The sequence below is a fragment of the Scyliorhinus torazame genome, chromosome 8, assembly GCF_047496885.1.
Source record: "Scyliorhinus torazame isolate Kashiwa2021f chromosome 8, sScyTor2.1, whole genome shotgun sequence".
Classification (NCBI taxonomy): domain Eukaryota; kingdom Metazoa; phylum Chordata; class Chondrichthyes; order Carcharhiniformes; family Scyliorhinidae; genus Scyliorhinus; species Scyliorhinus torazame.
In genome coordinates, this window is record NC_092714.1 from 255901730 (window position 1) to 255921545 (window position 19816).

Below are 19816 nucleotides of genomic sequence, written 5' to 3' on the forward strand. Positions count from 1 at the left end.
ATTATTTGTCATAAGGAGAACCCTAGACAGAGAGAAAAATAAGAATCCAATATTCTGGGGAGAAAATGATCAACCATTGCCTTTTAATTGTGTTCATTGGCTTGTGTACCTCGTTTACTCCAAAAGCAGAGAGAGAGAGAAGATGCTCAATTCTCGTGATCACCTCACAGCAGGATTTAGTTGTGCTCGTGTTCAGTGATTTATTGTCTTCTGAAACACTGGGACCAATAGGTAAGGAGCTGAAGTCCAAAATCAACACCTGTTTAAAGATACTGGAATCGTGTTTTTTTTTTCATTTAAATGGCCTTGAGTGAAGTCTAGGCAGGATCAAAATAGTTCAAGCACCAGTCATTACTTCCATTAATATTGCATGAAAAATAACCCCCGGGCTCCTGCCCCATACTCTGCAGCCGCAGCAAGAATCAATGACCCACTACCAATCTGTTGAGAAAGGTCCGTCGGTCTAAATACACTTCTGCTGAACCAACACTTGTTAGAAGTCACAACAAAGAGAGCGTTGGCTCGTCTGATGAGCCGCCCGGTGTTGGACTCTTGCACAGTGTGTGATGGATGACCATTTCTGCTTTGTGGGAAAAGATGTGGCTCCCTGCATGGGGCCTTTTCTCATCTCAAGTTTAGCCCTCATAAATCACAGGTGCAAAGCAGACAGCCTCCATTTCATTACACCTACATGGTGTAGTATCAATCACAGCAGAACAACTGACTATAATGCTCACTTCAGCTCTTTAAAAAAAAAGACAAATATATTTTATATATATATATATGTCTCTATAGATGGGAATACCATTTCCATTTCTTTGGTCTGGGAATTCCAGGGGAGCAGTCGAGACTGACCAGAGGCAACAAGAGAGAAAAAGCCTTTTCAAAGAATAGGATGACAACTGTGACTATGACTTCAGGGCACTAACTGACAGGTTATGTGGTGAACGCACCAGTCACCAGCACAAAGAGCCAGTTACACAATTATCTTAATTTAACGGTTACATATTGTGTGGGCAGCCATTTGCTCTCAAAGGAGCAGAAGAATTCCTTACATCCTCACCACTTTTAATTTAAGCATTTGTTATCCATAAATGATTTACAGAAGGGAAGAGAAAAAAGTGCTGCCTTTGAGGAATGGAGTGCTAATGCAACACCACCCTCTCTGAACTACACCACAAAGGCGGCACTTTTGTATAATGCTTGTCTCTTTGTCACAAACAGATTCGTAGTTAATTTATTCTGTAAAAGGAAGCTAAAATGTGTCTTTGGCAATTCAGAGTTGGTTACATCAAGATCGATAAAATAGATTTTCACCTTCATAATCTGGACGGTAATCTGGCATAGTGGTCTGTCGGCCCAATATAAACCCTGATGGTGTTCTAATCAAGGACTGTTCTCTTTGGAGAGAAGGAGCGAAGAGGAGATTGAGATTTGATGGAGATGTTCAAAACCATGAGGGGGGGCTGGACAGAGTAGAAAGGGAGAAACCATTACCGCTCGTTAAAGGATCGAGAACGAGAGGATACAGATTTAAAGTGATTTACAGAAGAAGCAAGTGTGATGTGGGATAAAGCTTTATTCATGCACTGGGTGGTTTGGGTCTGGAACGCACTGCCTGGAAGTGTGGTGGAGGTAGGCTCAACCGAGGCATTCAAGACGGCGTTAATTAATAATATAATTTCTTTTAATAATCTTTATTGTCACAAGTAGGCTTACATTAACACTGCAATGAAGTTACTATGAAAAGCCCCTAGTTGCCACATTCCGGCGCCTGTTCGGGTACACAGAGGGAGAATTCAGGATGTCCAAATTACCTAACAGCATGTTTTTCGGGACTTGTGGGAGGAAACCGGAGCACCCGGAGGAAACCCACGCAGACACGGGGAGAACGTGCAGATTCCGCACAGACAGTGACCCAAGCCAGGAATCGAACCTGGGACCCGGGCACTGTGAAGCAACAGTGCTAACCACTGTGCTACCATGCCGCCCATATTTGAACAGAAACAACTTGTAAGGGTTACGGGGAAACGGCAGGAGAATGGCACCATGTCATAATGCTCATTTGGAAAGCCGGTGCACATGTTGGGCCAAACGGCCCCCTTTTGCGCCACAACAAATCTGTTACTCTGTGATTCACTCCACTGAAACAAAAGTTCCAGAACAGGAGGGTAATCTGCTCGCCCAATCACTTTGCCCAAGAAGTGAAAATAAAAGTTCAACCCCGGTATATTTGGCTGCAGTTATTCGGCATCTACCACTGGCAGGTATCTTGCGGTTAAGATTGGGATTTGAATAATCATTGCTGAATTGTTTAGATGCCTGTGCAGAGCTCTGCTGTTTCCGATACTGATCTTTGAAGTTAGGGGTGCGCAATGTGGCCTTCTAAATTTCTTTAAAAAACATTTTTTGTATCTTGGCATATTTTACCTACAGCTGAATAGCGGTCTAGAATCAGACTTGCAGTCTCAATGTGAGCAGTGTTAATGGGGCAACTCTCAACAGATCGACAGCAGTTAGAACATAGAATATAGAACATACAGTGCAGAAGGAGGCCATTCGGCCCATCGTGTCTGCACCGACCCACTTAAGCCCTTAGCTCCATCCTATCCCCATAACCCAATAACCACTCCTAACTTTTTTGGCCACTAAGGGCAATTTATCACGGCCAATCCACCTAACCTGCACATCTTTGGACTGTGGGAGGAAACCAGAGCACCAGGAGGAAACCCACGCAGACACAGGGAGAACGTGCAGACTCCGCACAGACAGTGACCCAGCGGGGAATCGAACCTGGGACCCTGGCGCTGTGAAGCCACAGTGCTCATCACTTGTGCTACCGTGCTGCAGTTATATTGTTACTTTTAGCACAGTTGGATGGACAGCTGGTTCGCCAGCAGATGCTGGTTAAATTCCTGTACAGGCTGAGGTCAGTCATGAAGGCTCCGCCTTCTCAACCTTGTCCCTCACCTGAGGTGTGGTGATCATCAGGTTAAATCACCATCAGTCAGCTCTCCCTCTCAAAGAGGGAAAACAGCTATGGTCACTATGGCGACTTTACCTTTACTTTATTGTCACTTTTCACAATGTGTACCAATCTGTATTTCATATCAAGGCTGAAGTGTCAATAGGTCGACACCATAATAATAATAAATTTTATTGTCACAAGTAGGCTTACATTAACACTGCAATGAAGTTACTGTGGAAAGCCCCCACTCGCCACATTACGACACCTGTTTAGGTACACTGAGGGAGAATTCAGAATACCCAATTCACCTGACAGCACTTGTGGGAGGAAACCAGAGAGCCTGGAAGAAACCCACGCAGACACGGGGAAAACGTGCAGACTCCCCACAGACAGTGACCCAGCAGGGAATCGAACCTGGGACCCTGGAGCCATGAGGCAACAGTGCTAACCACTGTGCTGCCGTGCCGCCCATAAGTTTAACCACAGGAACAGGTGTTGGCCATCCGGTTCCACAGGCCTGCTACACGATTCAATTCGATCATGGCGGACCGGCACCTCAAATCCATTTTACCCACTGTTGCTTCATGTCGCTTGATACAATGACCCAACAAACATCCATCAATATCAAACCTGGGGCGTCATTCTCCGACCCCCCGCCGGGTCGGAGAATGGCCGTTGGCCGCCGTGAATCCCGCCCCCGCCCCCGCCGAAGTCTCCGCTCCCGGAGATTGGGCGGGGGCGGGAATCCAGCCGCGCCGGTTGGCGGGACCCCCCGCTGGATTCTCCGGCCCGGATGGGCCGAAGTCCCGCCCAGAAACTGCCTGTCCCGCCGACGTAAATCAAACCTGGTATTTACCGGCGGGACCAGGCAGCGTGGGCGGGCTCCGGGGTCCTGGGGGGGGGCGCGGGGCGATCTGACCCCGGGGGGTGCCCCCACAGTGGCCTGGCCCGCGATCGGGGCCCACCGATCCGCGGGCGGGCCTGTGCCGTGGGGGCACTCTTTCCCTTCCGCCTCCGCTACGGCCTCCACCATGGCGGAGGCGGAAGAGACTCTCCCCACTGCGCATGCGCGGGAAACTTTCGGCGGCCGCTGACGCTCGCGCGCATGCGCGGGGAAACTGACAGCGGCCGCTGACGCTCCCGCGCATGCGCCGCATTTCCGCGCCAGCTGGCGGGGCAACAAACGCCATTTCCGCCAGCTGGCGGGGCGGAAATCCCTCCGGCGTCGGCCTAGCCCCTCAATGTTGGGGCTAGGCCGCCAAAGATGCGGAGACTTCCGCACCTTTTTGCCGGCGCGATGCCCGTCTGATTTGCGCCAGCTTTGGCGCCAGTCGGCGGGCATCCCGCCGTTGGGGGAGAATTTCGCCCCTGAAGACTCCGATGATCCGAGAATCCACAGCTTTTTGGAGTTCCCAAGTTCCCCCACTAGAGGAAAACAGTTTCTTCCAATCTGTCCTTCCTGGTTGCATTTTAAACATCTCAATGAGTTACCCCATTAATCTTCCATATTCAAGGTAGAAAAGTCAGTAGAAATGCTGTTCAGCCTTTCGACATATTTCAACCCTCCAAAACCAGGTACCACTGTGGCGAACCTGCGCTGAATCCCCCCCACCCCCTCTTTCCTAAGGTGTTGTTCACTAGCATTTTCCACACCCTGACGTTTTCCTCCCCTTTGAAAACTATGATCAAGAGACTAGAACCACAGGACAATATGATCAAAGTTGAACAGAAGAAAAGTTATATTTTCTCTCCCTCGCATTCTGTCTTGGCAATGAACAGGAGCAGCTCAAATGAAATGTGTCTCTCCCGCCTAAAGCCCGAAGCATTGGGACTTCCTGCACTGGAAAGGGCTGGAATGTGGTCTCTGCTACAGAAACCACTGGGTACCAGCAAACAGAACATTACGTTTAAACCTGGATATCGTGGGGAAGCATGAAAACATCTCAAGAAGCACGACGGGCGGAATTCTCCGTTTCTGAGACGAAGTGCTGACGCCAACGGAGAATCCGTGGACTTTTACAACAGAAAAATTGGCGCCGCACCTGAACTGATTCCGTTACCGTTGAGGGGCTAGCACAGGCGCCGCGTGGAACGCAGTGGATTCCCATGAAAAACGGTGCGGGATTGGCCGGGTCCGTGATTGACACTCAGGAGGCTGACAAACTACACACTCCCCACACACACCAACAGCCAAAAAGATAGCACTGGTTGTGCCCATGCAGCTGATGGGTTGGCTGGGGCCAGAGGGCACCCAGGAGTGTGCCCTGGGGGGGGATACCTATACGACCCCTGGCACTAGGTTTAAAGTGGGCAGTTAGTGGTGTGCGCAGCTGCATGACTGCCTTGCCGGCCGCGGCAATGGTGCTCCACGTCCGTCCACCCCGGCCTCACAGCCCACCACCTGGCCACATTCCGCAATTCCCCTCGGCCCTGGCAGAAGCACCCCCGGCCGGCGGCATGACTGTCGGCAAACTATGGCGATGCTGGACATGGTCCTTACACCCCCACTGTCTCTCAGCAGCCACCGTGCCAGGTTCATGATTTTTTAAAGCACATGTGGACCATGCGGTCGGGAACACGGTCCATCGGAGGCGGAGAATCGCGGGTGGGCCCACTATGATATGACAGAGAATCGTGATTTGGCATCAAACCGGCGCCTGTCGCGATTTTGCCATCGGCTAACGGAGAATCCCGCTCTATACTTTCAGCCTGTTGTTGTAGATCCCACGGTTAGTGGAAGCTCTCGGACTGGCCCTAATTCCATGGGCTTTTTTTTGGGGTACCTCTCTACTCGGCGTTGCTTCTGAGAGTTTGGAAGCACATAGCTGGTCAATTGGAAGAACCCGCTGCCAACATTTGTGGTGCTCTGTCGAATGCCTCATCAGCATTGCAGTAATCTAGTTTCAAATTTACTTTCATCATCGCCACAGCCCATAGCAATCCGGGATGTCCATTGTGTAACAGATGCAACTTCGGCTGAACACAAATGAGGCTGAAATGAGCATCACCATGAAGATATTTTATTTAAATGCATCCACCCATTTGGTGTAAACTATCCAAGATGATTCAAAGAGATATATCATCCCACTTGTTCATAGAAGAAACGCCCAGATAAGTGTGAATTGTGCACTCAATTTGAAAGTAACAGTAAATCGGTGAAAGGATTAATTATTGCATATTTTCTGTGTTTGATCTTAATGATTGCAGGTTTCATATATTTGGGTTAATGACTAGGTGTTCTTGATATAACTTGAAATCAATGACTCTGTGTTGTACATGATTAGATGTGGGATTAATGGTTGTATGCTTTGTGTCCTTGGAATTTGAAATTAATAGCTTCATATTTCCTCTATTTGGGTTAGTGGCTGCATATCTGATGTATTTTTAGTTCTAATCTGGTTATATTTTAACAAAGCAATAGACCCTGTTGATTTGAACATTAACTTTGGAGGATGCTGTAATGTCAGAGGTGACAATTCCAGATGAAAGGTTAAACTGAGATTCCACCTACCCTCTAAGGTGGATTAAAAAGATTCTTTGGCACTATTCGAAGCAGAACAGCGAAGTTCCCCTGGTCAACATTTATCGCTCAACCAAGAACTAAAGAAAAACTCTCTCGCTTTTTATTCCATTACTCCTTGTGGTGCCTTTCTGTGTTCAAATTGGCCGTCATGTTCTCTGCATTACAATGGTGACTGCACTCCAAAGAGTAATTAATTGGCTGTAAAGCACTTTGTGATATTTTGGGATTATAAACATATAAATTTTCTCGCGTTTTATGATGGAGTGAACGGGCCGCTCACACGTCTAATTCTGGCCCCTCCAGGGGCGCAGTTGCGCCAGCGCCAATGTACACATGCACAGTGGCCTCCTTTAACGCGGCGGCACCGACGCAACATGGCGTAGTGCTACAGGGGCCGGCGTGTAGGAAAGGAGGCCCCCAGCCACAGAGGCCGGCACGGTGATCGGTGGGTCCCGGTGGCGGGCCAGGCCACGTTGGAGGCCCCCCGGGGTCGGACCCCCCTCCGCACCACCCACAGGCCGCCACCCGACCCTTACACGCCGAGGTCCCTCCGGCCCAAAGCAGGCTAGAACGGCGCCGGCGAGACTCGGCTCTTTTCCTACGGCCGCTCAGCCCATCCGGGCCGGAGAATCGGCGGGCCGGCCGCGTAGAGCGGCCCGCGACCGGCGCCGCGCCAACCACGCCGGCACCAATGTCGCCGATTCTCCACACTGCGGAGAATCGCGTGCCAGTGTCAGGGCGGCGTGGCCCATTCGCGGGGATTCTCCGGCCTGGCGCAGGGCTGGGCGAATCCCGCCCAGTGTGTAGCTCTATATTTGTAATTCTACATGTTGTAGAGTTCCCAAATGCTGGCACGGAGCAGGAAATTAGCTGAAATTGAAGGAAAAGTGAAGTAACACTTCTTCATAAAAGTGGACCTGGCAGCACGGTAGCATTGCGGATAGCACAATTGCTTCACAGCTCCAGGGTCCCAGGTTCGATTCCAGCTTGGGTCACTGTCTGTGCGGAGTCTGCACGTCCTCCCCGTGTGTGCGTGGGTTTCCTCCGGGTGCTCCGGTTTCCTCCCACAGTCCAAAGATGTGCAGGTTAGGTGGATTGGCCATGATAAATTGCCCTTAGTGTCCAAAATTGCCCTTAGTGTTGGGTGGGGTTACTGGGTTATACGGATAGGGTGGCGGTGTTGACCTTGGGTAGGGTGCTCTTTCCAGGAGCCAGTGCAGACTCGATGGGCCGAACGGCCTCCTTCTGCACTGTAAATTCTATGATAAATTCTATGATGATAACCTCCTGAGAGTTGCTGGAAGAGTGACAGAAACAGAGACCAGGGATGCAGCTGTGTTCTCCATCGACCAAGACGCAATGCACAATGTTGCATTGTGGGGTGGTAGATGACCTAAAGAGGGGAAGAAACACTGATTAAAAAACAAGAAAGGCAGGGAAGAAATAACATTGCAAGTGCCCAGCCACAGCTGGTGAAAGCTTTAGACGGCGGCTGGGAAGGGCACAGTGCCATTTTCCAACCCACCATGTGCTGGGTGCCAACTGCCAAGACCTCGACATCTCCATGGAAACAAGCTGGGCAGGTCCACTTTTATGGCCTCCAAAATGTTAATCAATAGGGATCCTTTGAGCTGAGATATTCGGAGGAAGCTGAGGAGGAGATGCATTCAGACGGCAGGCAGTTGAGGTTGCTCTGGAAGTGCTCCATGTCCTCATGCTGGCACCTGCATAGCCACATCTGCAAACTCTCACCTCACTTTGGCAAACATGGGCGTGATTTTATGGCCACTCTGCGCCCAAAAAGCAGCTCCGCATGGCGCCCAGGATCTACCCAGCTCGCAACGCGGCACGAGATCTAACGCAATCTCATGAGACGTTGCAGTCGCCCATCGTGGGCGGGATCATCTTTTAGCAAATCTGCATATTAAAGCGAGACAGCTGGTCTCACTTTAATGTGCAGATTCACGAGGTACCCGAGGCGTGGGATCTTTCTCTTTCCCCTCAGAGACCTCGGGCCAGCGCCATTCAGTATGGTCTCCACAAACGGGGATCAGACGGAACGGCACAGAGAATTGGAGGACCCCAGGTGCATGTCGTTTGGACAGGGTGTTACATTGGCAGTGCTGGTGCCACCCAGGAACCCTGGCACTGCCAGCCTGGCAGCCTAGCCTGGCACTGCCCAGGTGCCAAGCTGGCATTTATGCGCAGTAATGATCTATCCGGAATTGCCCTCTGCGGGTGTTTGAGGGGAAGTGGGGGCAAGGGGGCACTTTCCCATAATGCACTGGGACTTGGAGGGGTCGGGGATCGCTTCGGAGACCGCAGTGATCAGGATGCCATTTAAAAATGGTGTCCCATCCCGGCTGCACATTTCCCGCTGAGGCCCCCTATCTAACGCGAGTGCCGTTTTATAGCTATGTGTTTCTCGGCACAGTGGGCACTGGGAAACACGCGGCTAAATGTGCTCGCTCGGGGACTTTGTTCCAATTAGTTAAATCCCACCCCAAAAGTGCATCTTCAACAATAATTTGCATTCATAGAATTACTTTAATACAGATAACATTTCAAAGTGCGTCACGGGGGCACAATCAAACATAAAACAGATCACACATGTGGTGCACTTGCCTTTATTAGCTGAGGCGTAGAGCAAGGAGGTTATGCTGGAACTGTATAAGACATCGGTTGGGCTACTGCTAGAGTATTGAGTGCAGTTCTGGAATCCACATTATAGGATGGGTATGATAGCACTGGAAAGTGTGCAGAGGAGATTTATCAGGAAGTTGTCTGGGCTGGAGAGTTTTAGCTGTGAAGAGAGATTGGATAGACGGGGGTTATTTTCCTTGGAGCAGCGAGACTGAGGCGGGACATGATTGAGATGTATAAAACTATAAGGGGCATAGATAGAGTAGACAGGAAGGAACTTTCCTCCTTGGCGGAGGGATCAATGACCAGGGGGCATAGATTTAAGGTTTAGGGGGATGTGAGGGAAACCTTTTTCACCCAGAATGTGGTGGGAGTCTGGAACACGCTGCCTGAAAAGGTGGTGGAGACAGAGATCCTCATACCATTTAAGAAGTATTTAGATGCGCACTTGCGATGTCAAATCATTCAAGGTAATGGGCCAAGTGCTGGAAAATGGGATTAGAATAGTTTGGTGTTGTTTTTGACCGGCACAGATGCGATGGACCGAAGAACCTTTTCTGTGCTGTCAGCCTTTCCTGGTTGGCTGCACCCACATGGAATCCATAGAGTCCACACAGTGCAGAAGGAGGCCATTCGGCCCATCGAGTCTGCACCGACGTTCCAAAGGAACACCCTACCTAGGCCCAGGCCCACTCCCCGGCCCTATCCCTGTAACCCTGCCTAACCTGCACGTCTTTGGACACTAAGGGAAATTTTCTTTTTAGCACGCCCAATCCACCTAACCTGCACATCTTTGGACCATGGAGTCACCATCCATTTCTGCAGACTCTGGGAAATTCAACTCTAAATGAGGATGCTTTCCCAGGGTTTGGATGCGCAGAGGAGCAGATACTGAGCTATGTCACTTTCTGTAAAGGCATATGGCCACTTAGAAAAAGGCTTGCATATAAAGCAGGTATTGGTCACAGGACATGGAATTTGGCTGAAACCACTGGCAGACATGTTGCAGCACTGACATGGGACATGGTGCCATGGAGTGAGACAGATGAGAGTCCATCTCAAAATTCCCACCTCCAGCACCACTTTGAATTCAGTAATAATGAAACAGCATTTGGCTGCTTTCACATTTACCTACAGACTCATGCCTGTTCCTTATCTCTTCGCCTTGACCTGTCACTTCCTAAACCCCTGCCACTTCAGCCATGACAAAGGTTGCTGATGTGTTCAGAGCGCGTTTAAGGCTCTCCAAAAGCTTTCGGAATTTTTATTCCTCCAACTGGGGCACTTCCCTTTAATTGGTCCCATCATTTATAAATATAACGAATGCTCAGATTTCTCCAGGTGTACCTGTGTTTGCGCTTGGAGTCACGAATAATAAAGGGTGCAACCAAGGTTCACCAAACTAAATCCTGAAATGAAAAAAGGTTAAATAGACTGCTTGGGCCTTTAGTCTCTGGAGTTCGAAGAATGCGAGATGATCTCATTCAAACGTACAAAATTCTTACAGGGCTGGACAGGGTAGATGCCTGAGGGGTGCCTGGAACCAATGGACACAAACTCAGAATAAGGATCAGGCACTGGGTGGAATTTCTTTACTCAGGAGGTGGTGGTCTTTGGGATTCTCCGCATCAGAGGCCTTTGGAGGCTCAGTCGTAGGTTCAAGGCTGAGGTCAATGGATTTCTCCATATTAGAAACATTAAGGGATATGGGGATAGCGCAGGAAAGTTGAAGTAGAAGATCAGCCATGATCTCATTGAATTGCGGTGTGGGATTAAAGGGCTGAATGGCCTACTCCTATTTCTTATGTTCTTGTGTATCGGGAGCTGTGTGTGCTATTTGTAATGTAGACTTAGGCAGGTTCTAAAGGTGTACAAATCAAATTACACCATTTAGGGGAAATTCAACCATAAATGTGGCCAGCAGATGTGTCCATGTGTTGCGCTGAAGAGATCTACAATCAGAAAATCTTGAGCATCCTGCCCTACAGAATAAATCTCAAAATGAATGTAATATCAACATCCAGACTCAATCCACACTATCATCTCAGTACTGTCCCAAGGGAGGTGATGTACTTCAAACAAGACATTAAACAAAGCTCCTATCCAGTCTCTCTGGTGAACATAAACTATTCAAAGAAGTGCCATGGAGTTTTCCTGGTGTCCTCGCCATCATTTTCCCGATGACTAACATTTCTGACGCAGATTATCAGGTCACTTATCTCATTGTTCATTGTGAGATCCTGCTGCATACATGTTGGCTGCCATGCCCCTCAACATTAGTGACGACACCAGCAATTTGCAAGATCCTGAAGCCAGGGCAGATATTAAATAAATGCAGGTTCTTTCTTCAATGCAAGCTTATTTTGGGACAGTGTGCTTGCAGTAAGGTTCTCCCCTCCCCAAACTTTCGCACGTCCTTAATAGCATTTCGCAATAAATAACCAGCAAGGCCCATGGAGGCTGTGTACCCGATAGTGAAATAGTTTCCATATCACCAATGTTCAGGCTGGAGTTTTAAAGTTAGCTAGTCTGCTGTTACCAATGAAAACTACACAGCTTTGAGCTGTATTTGAGCACACTGTCCACTGGAATACACTGAAATAATACATTCCCAAGTCCAATTATTCCTTGACAGGCTATTGATTATTAACTAAATAGAATGCTTTGTCAGCAGGTCTCTCACATTTGAAAGGGGGCAATCAGTAACTACAAAATTAACTCTTTAGCGGGTCCAGATTTTCTGTGAGTACTTGAGCTGGTGCAGAAATCGAGTGTGTTAAATGCATAGTTAGTTTGCACATTAAGCATTAATTTAGCTAATACAATCAATGCATTGTTGTCACTTTTCCTAAACCTCCAGCTGATATTTTCATGAATATATGTACAGGAATATGAATACATTCAAGACGGAGACTGATGGGTTTTTAGCTACTGGGGGAATGAAAGGATAGGGGGATAGTGCGGAAAGATGGAATTGAGATGGAAGAGCAGAAACAGAAAGCTTGAGTGGCCAAATGGCTTACTCCTGCTACCAGTTTATGTTTCTAAGAGATGTTGCTGCACAGATGCAACACTAACTCTTCACGTTGGCATTAAGACTATAATCGAGCAGGCGGTGCTCTCGTGGTAAGCAAAGCGGAAGATATTGGCAGAGGGACAAGATTTCCTGCGGATGCAGCAGCATTAGGTCTGACAATGCCGGAGGAGTTGGACCAGAAGCAAGAGAACACATAGGCCAGCATTTTAGCTAGCATAGGAGCTGGTGATGTCGATGTGTCATCCACGGTGCTATTTTTACAGTGAACTTATTGAGTCGATATCAACCGCAGGCTCTCCAAATAGCCATTTGTTATATTGAACTTAAAAATGTTTCACTTAAATTACCACCACTTTCTCGGTGCATTCCTCAGGCATCACTGGTATTTTTGTCCATCCTGAATTGTCCTGACCACTTCAGTAATTCGCTTAAATTCAATCTAACAACTAACATCCAGACAAAGGATGGATTTAATAGAATGCATTCCCCTTTCCTTCACATCACACCTGTGCCTTTTTAAAATAAACAATCTGTTAAATCCCCCAACACGTATCAATGGTCCAGTCAGTTCTGTCTGGTGCGAGGCTGTTCTTTGACAGGGATGTAATCCTAGTGATGCCTGGGCCCAGCCAGATTTGAAGCCAAGGATAAACATTCAGTCTGTGCAGGTGAAAGTGGTCATGCAGTCATTAGGCTTCTCCTGGGTATAAGTATCAGACATTATCGCTGAGGTTACAGATGTCCCTTCAATTATCTGTCCAACACCAACTGGAAAAGGAAGCTTATGGCGCTCCCCAAGTTTCCAGATGCTTTTGATTGTAGTCATGGCATCAGCTGTGCATCAGTGGACAATGCTATTCTTTTTACTTTACTCTCAATGATCAGATTGTGTGTGCGAGGCTGCCATCAAAACATTTTGTAAAATGTATTCCTTACTTTCCAGGTGAGACACATCTCTTGAGAGAAACAAGGTCTTCTCAGCTTTTTGAGGAGGAAGACAGAAGCCAAGATTGGTGACCTCAAAAATAAACCCACCGACAGAACCATCAGAAAAGGCCAACAATGACGTAGAATCCTGAAGCAGAAATGTATGCAGGCCAATAAATTCCCGAGGGCATGTCTACAATGTTTGGTCATTTCTGGTGGTGATGTCCCAAAGCAAGTTGACAAAATAATCCTGGTCTTTTGCTGACCACATGGCATTTCCACCCAAGATCAATCTCGTCCCCCCGGAAACACCTACCAAGAGTGCAGTCGGAGGTGCCATGCAAGAACCCATGGACCCCATGGCCAGTGACGCCAAATTTCTTAGGTGGTCAATCATAGTCATTAGCGAGTGATGCTGAAGAAGGAGACATTGCCATTGAAGACGAACCGGAGGAAGCATCTCTCTGGAAGAGACTCATTAACTCCACTGAATAAATCTGCCTGATTAATGATTTTATTTCTCTTTTGATGCCTGCAGTCCAAACGCCAGCAATTTGTATTACATTTTAACTTAAAGTGTCAAGACATTTTCTTCAAGGCAGAAGACCTGAGTGGAGTAGGCTATTGTCTCGACCATCACGGCATTAAATGTTGCCTGAGCAATATGCAGAGGGGAAGATCAGGCAGGGGAAAGGAATTTGCGCCTTATTATGTTAATTCCACTTAAAGAAATAATGATTGCAAACTTTGAACTTTCTGTGATTTCTTTTTTTTTTAAATTTAGAGTACCCAATTAATTTATTCCAATTAAGGGGCAATTTAGCGTGGCCAATGCACCTAGCCTGCACATCTTTGGGTTGAGGGGTCAAACCCACGCAAACACAGGGAGAATGTGCAAACTCCACACAGTGACCCAGAGCCGGGATCGAACCTGGCACCTTGGCGCCGTGAGGCAACAGTGCTAACCACTGCGCCTCCGTGCTGCCCTCTTTCTCTGATTTCTAACATGTGATACACATGTGCAATATTTATGACATGGTGTAGTGATGTCTTGTGAAGAAACTTTAAACCTACTAGGCCAAACATTCTCCTTTGGTCCTCACCCTACTAAAATATGGATTGATGGGCTTTGAACTACTCCTGGCATTAATGTATCTAAACCTGATTGAATTTCCACATTTGGGGAATTTGCCTGCCATTTGTTGTGAGCATGGAGTTTTTAAAAATTCTTTCATGGGGTATGGATGTTGCTGGCAAAGCCAGCGTTTGTTCCCCATCTCTAATTGCCCTTTGAGATCATGATGGAGAGCCGCCATCTTGAAACACTGATGTCCATGTGCTGCAGGTACACCCACAGTGCTGTTAAGATGGCAGTTCCAGGATTTTGATCCCGTGACAATGAAGGAACAACAATATAGACCCAAGTCAGGACGGTCTAAGACTTTGGGGGGAATTTGTAGGTGGTGGTGTTCCCAGGCATCCACTGCCCTCGTCCTTCAGGTGATAGAGGTCATGGGTTTGGAAGGTTCTGTAGAAGGAGGTGTATTTCTACAATGCATCTTGCAGATGGTGCACACTCCTGCTTTTGTGCATTGGTGACGGAGGGAGTGAATGTTCAAGGTGCTGGATGGGGTGATTAAGCAGGCTGCTGTATCCTGGATGATGTCGAGCTACTTGAGTGTTATTGGGGCTTCGCTCATCCAGGCAAGTGGGCAGTATTCCATCACACTCTTGACTTCTGCCTTGTAGATGGTGGACAGACTTTGGGGAGTCAGGAGGTGAGTCACGCACCTCAGAATTCCCAATTTCTGACCTGCTCTTGTAGCCACAGCATTTATTTGGCTGGGTCAGTTCAGTTTCTGGTCAATTGTAACACCCTCTCCCCCCCCAAATTTTGGTGTTGATAATACCATCTATAACGAGCAACATCATTGCACTAAATAGAGTGACACAGTAGCTATTAAATATTTAATCCTCACCTGGTGGGAACTATTCTTTGGTGGATTATTTCCATGCTGTCCCCCAATAAAGGGGCACAACACATTCTATGTTAACTCACCAAGTAAACTGTCATCATCACCAACTGGAGAATACGTTCCTTTGAAATGACCAGAATGAAAATCATGGAGTTGCAAATGGCAAGGTAGAATCATAGAATCACACAACCCAGATGACCATTTGGCCCACTGTGCATGTGCTAACCCCTTGAAAGTGCTGTCGACAATTATCCTCACCCCCCTACTCTTGCCCACCCGCAGGCAACTATTTCCTTTTTAAATTTCTAATCCACTTCCCTATTGCTTCTTCCACACTTACTCCTCCCCCCTTGTGCAGCTAAGCACCTACAGGGCCATGGATTCGGCTCTGGCTGCATTCCCCAGAGGAACCGTCACTCTCGAGTTTCCCAGCTCAGAAAAATGCTTCTTGAGTGAGATTCACTCTGGGGCCTTCCTGGCTATCTGCTGGCCCCCTCACCCATTCCCTCTCTGACTGCACTTCCTTAAACTGCAGGGTGTCTAAAAAAAGGTGCTATCCACAAGTCTCTCTGCCCCGCGGATGCACCGCTGTGTCTCTGGCCTCCGCGCAAGTTCCGAAACCCGTCTCTTCTGCTGGTTTAACCAGCGCCACTTCCCGCACATGTGGTCATATCGACGTACAAGGAGTGACTAAGAATTCCAACATGCTTCATTCAGGCTGTGCAAAACACCGGGCTGAGCTCCCCCATTGATACTTTTAGTTAAATGTGCACTGCACTGTGTGCAGGTCCATTCAGATAAGAGTCTACCCATTGCCCCCCCACCGATACCTTAGTCAGAGAGGAGAATGCAACAGCCAGGTCAACCTGCTGCTCAGTAATGCATTCTGACCAATGGATAATTCACACTGGGGATGTCCAGACTGTATGGATATTAAACAAGAGAGTGGTTCTCACCCTCCATGTAGTGGGAACAGTTTCTCTCTATCTACCTTTATAAAAAACTCTTCTGTCTCCTCCTGTCTATTGCCCAGGTCTGAAGCCATGAAGTAAACCACACAGTGTTCACTGCGCTGTCCCTGAAGAATCTGTGCTATCTGCTGTTCAAGGAACCAAACCTATACTTCTGTGCTAGCAATCTATTAACACTTTGATTTGATTTTAAATGTTGTTATTTGAAAAAAAGGGTCAAAGCTGGCTGTGTATGGCGGGGGGGGGGGGGGGGGGGGGCGCGGTGCGGGGGGATGGTAAGTTTACCATCTACATTAGCAACGACTAATGTTTGAGTAGAGTCCTCAGAGCTGGTTGATCATTGCAGACACTCAGGAAGTGACAATGAATCTATCAGGCGCACCATTCCGTTCCAAAGAGTTCCTTGTCATCGTTTGAAAGCAATCCCAGAAAATCTGGGGAGAGATTTTTTATTTTGGCGGAGGAGGAGTGGAGGTTTTTGTTTTTGTTCAGTGGGCAAAGGGTTGTCACCTCCAGTAACCAGAGCCCTTTCGGAGGCTAGCTCAGAGACGTTTTGCCACACAAACAGTCTGATTTTCAGGGTTTTGGGGGGGGAGAAGAGCAGTGGACTGGAACAAATTGGATGGCTCTTTCACAGGGTCAAAGCTGACAAGACAGGGTGAATGGCTACTTTCTGTGTTGTATGATGTAGAATCATAGAAGCAAAAGAAGCCATTCGGTCCATTGTGCTCATACTGTTTGAAAGAGTCACCAATTAGTTCCACTTGCCTGTTCTTTCCCAAGAGCCCTGCAAATTTTCCTGCTTCAAGCATTTATCCAAATCCCTTTGAAGGTCACTATTGAATGCACTTTCACCGCCCTTTCAAACCATTGCAGGAAAAATACTCTCCTCATGTCAACTCTGGCTCCTTTGCTAAATAACTTAAATCTATACTTTTGGGGTTAATTGTATATTAATTAAATGTTTAATTCTATTCAGGTGGTGGGCATTTAGTGAGGAGTGACTTCACCTCCTGTGTGAATTGTAACAGGCCAAAACTGCGTGTTGAATTCACGATAAGCAGAACGCAGAGACGATGGTAGAGATGAATGAACAAGGGGGTGGATTTTCTGATTTGAAGACTAAGTCCTAACGCCGGCGTGGGGACAGTGGCGTTTTACGCCCGACAAAACAGCGCAAAAGCTGCACTGATCCTCCGTCTGGTGGGAGGCTAGCAGGCACACACCGTAAAGCTCCCGGCTTTACCTGCGGATACAGCCAGAATTGGCAGGTCCATGGCCGCGCATGCGCACGCGAACATGGTGGCAGCCGCGCGCGGACCCGGCCTGCCAAAAACTGCCCCCCCTGTGACCAGGCTCGCCAACCCAGACCACCCCCCCCCAGTGCCCCTAGCCCCCACTGCCCGTGGAATGCCCCCCCCACACCCACCCCCCCCCCCCGACCGTGTCGGCGCTGGACTCAGTCCACAGCCGCCACGCCGGGTTCATGAAAAACATAGGATATGTGTTCCACGCCGGCGAGAACTCGGCCCATCGGGGGCGGAGCGTTGGGGGAGGGCCTTAGGTGACGTTGTGAAGCCGCCCTGCTAGCGTGCGGCATACTCAAGGGGGCAAAGCATCGCAAAAGTGGCGGCGCCCCCGATTTTAGCGCAAACAGGGATTCTCCGACCGATCGGCGAACGCGTTTTCGGCGTTGGCGACCAAAGAACAAACAAAGAACAAAGAAATGTACAGCACAGGAACAGGCCCTTCGGCCCTCCAAGCCCGTGCCGACCATACTGCCCGACTAAACTACAATCTTCTACACTTCCTGGGTCCGTATCCTTCTATTCCCATCCTATTCATATATTTGTCAAGATGCCCCTTAAATGTCCCTATCGTCCCTGCCTCCACTACCTCCTCCGGTAGTGAGTTCCAGGCACCCACTACCCTCTGCGTAAAAAACTTGCCTCGTACATCTACTCTAAACTTTGCCCCTCTCACCTTAAACCTATGCCCCCTAGTAATTGACCCCTCTACCCTGGGGAAAAGCCTCTGACTATCCACTCTGTCTATGCCCCTCATAATTTTGTATACCTCTATCAGGTCGCCCCTCAACCTCCTTCGTTCCAGTGAGAACAAACCGAGTTTATTCAATCGCTCCTCATAGCTTATGCCCTCCATACCAGGCAACATTCTGGTAAATCTCTTCTGCACCCTCTCTAAAGCCTCCACATCCTTCTGGTAGTGTGGCGACCAGAATTGAACACTATACTCCAAGTGTGGCCTAACTAAGGTTCTATACAGCTGCAACATGACTTGCCAATTCTTATACTCAATGCCCCGGCCAATGAAGGCAAGCATGCCGTATGCCTTCTTGACTACCTTCTCCACCTGTGTAGCCCCTTTCAGTGATCTGTGGACCTGTACTCCTAGATCTCTTTGACTTTCAATACTCTTGAGGGTTCTACCATTCACTGTATATTCCCTACCTGCATTAGCCCTTCCAAAATGCATTACCTCACATTTGTCCAGGTTAAACTCCATCTGCCATCTCTCCGCCCAAGTCTCCAGACAATCTAAATCCTGCTGTATCCTCAGACAGTCCTCATCGCTATCCGCAATTCCACCAACCTTTGTGTCGTCTGCAAACTTACTAATCAGACCAGTTACATTTTCCTCCAAATCATTTATATATACTACAAAGAGCAAAGGTCCCAGCACTGATCCCTGTGGAACACCACTGGTCACAGCCCTCCAATTAGAAAAGCATCCCTCCATTGCTACCCTCTGCCTTCTATGGCCTAGCCAGTTCTGTATCCACCTTGCCAGTTCACCCCTGATCCCGTGTGACTTCACCTTTTGTACCAGTCTACCATGAGGGACCTTGTCAAAGGCCTTACTGAAGTCCATATAGACAACATCTACTGCCCTACCTGCATCAATCATCTTAGTGACCTCCTCGAAAAACTCTATCAAGTTAGTGAGACACGACCTCCCCTTCACAAAACCGTGCTGCCTCTCACTAATACGTCCATTTGCTTCCAAATGGGAGTAGATCCTGTCTCGAAGAATTCTCTCCAGTAATTTCCCTACCACTGAAGTAAGGCTCACCGGCCTGTAGTTCCCGGGATTATCCCTGCCACCCTTCTTAAACAGAGGAACAACATTGGCTATTCTCCAGTCCTCCGGGACATCCCCTGAAGACAGCGAGGATCCAAAGATTTCTGTCAAGGCCTCAGCAATTTCCTCTCCAGCCTCCTTCAGTATTCTGGGGTAGATCCCATCCGGCCCTGGGGACTTATCTACCTTAATATTTTTTAAGACACCCAACACCTCGTCTTTTTGGATCACAATGTGACCCAGGCTATCTACACCCCCTTCTCCAGACTCAACATCTACCAATTCCTTCTCTTTGGTGAATACTGATGCAAAGTATTCATTTAGTACCTCGCCCATTTCCTCTGGCTCCACACATAGATTCCCTTGCCTATCCTTCAGTGGGCCAACCCTTTCCCTGGCTACCCTCTTACTTTTTATGTAAGTGTAAAAAGCCTTGGGATTTTCCTTAACCCTATTTGCCAATGCCTTTTCATGACCCCTTCTAGCCCTCCTGACTCCTTGCTTAAGTTCCTTCCTACTTTCCTTATATGCCACACAGGCTTCGTCTGTTCCCAGCCTTTTAGCCCTGACAAATGCCTCCTTTTTCTTTTTGACGAGGCCTACAATATCACTCGTCATCCAAGGTTCCCGAAAATTGCCGTATTTATCTTTCTTCCTCACAGGAACATG

The 19816-nt window shown here is 48.2% G+C and overlaps 1 long non-coding RNA gene across 1 annotated transcript in view; it reads left to right on the top strand.

The window, feature by feature from the left end:
* The window catches only part of LOC140428845 (uncharacterized), a 67304-nt gene extending 53481 nt beyond the window's left edge, over positions 1-13823 (top strand). Inside the window, exon 3 of the long non-coding RNA XR_011948927.1 lies at positions 13115-13823. This is a non-coding gene — a long non-coding RNA (uncharacterized lncRNA). The remainder of the gene's footprint in view (positions 1-13114) is intronic.
* The last annotated feature ends 5993 nt before the right edge of the window (positions 13824-19816 follow it).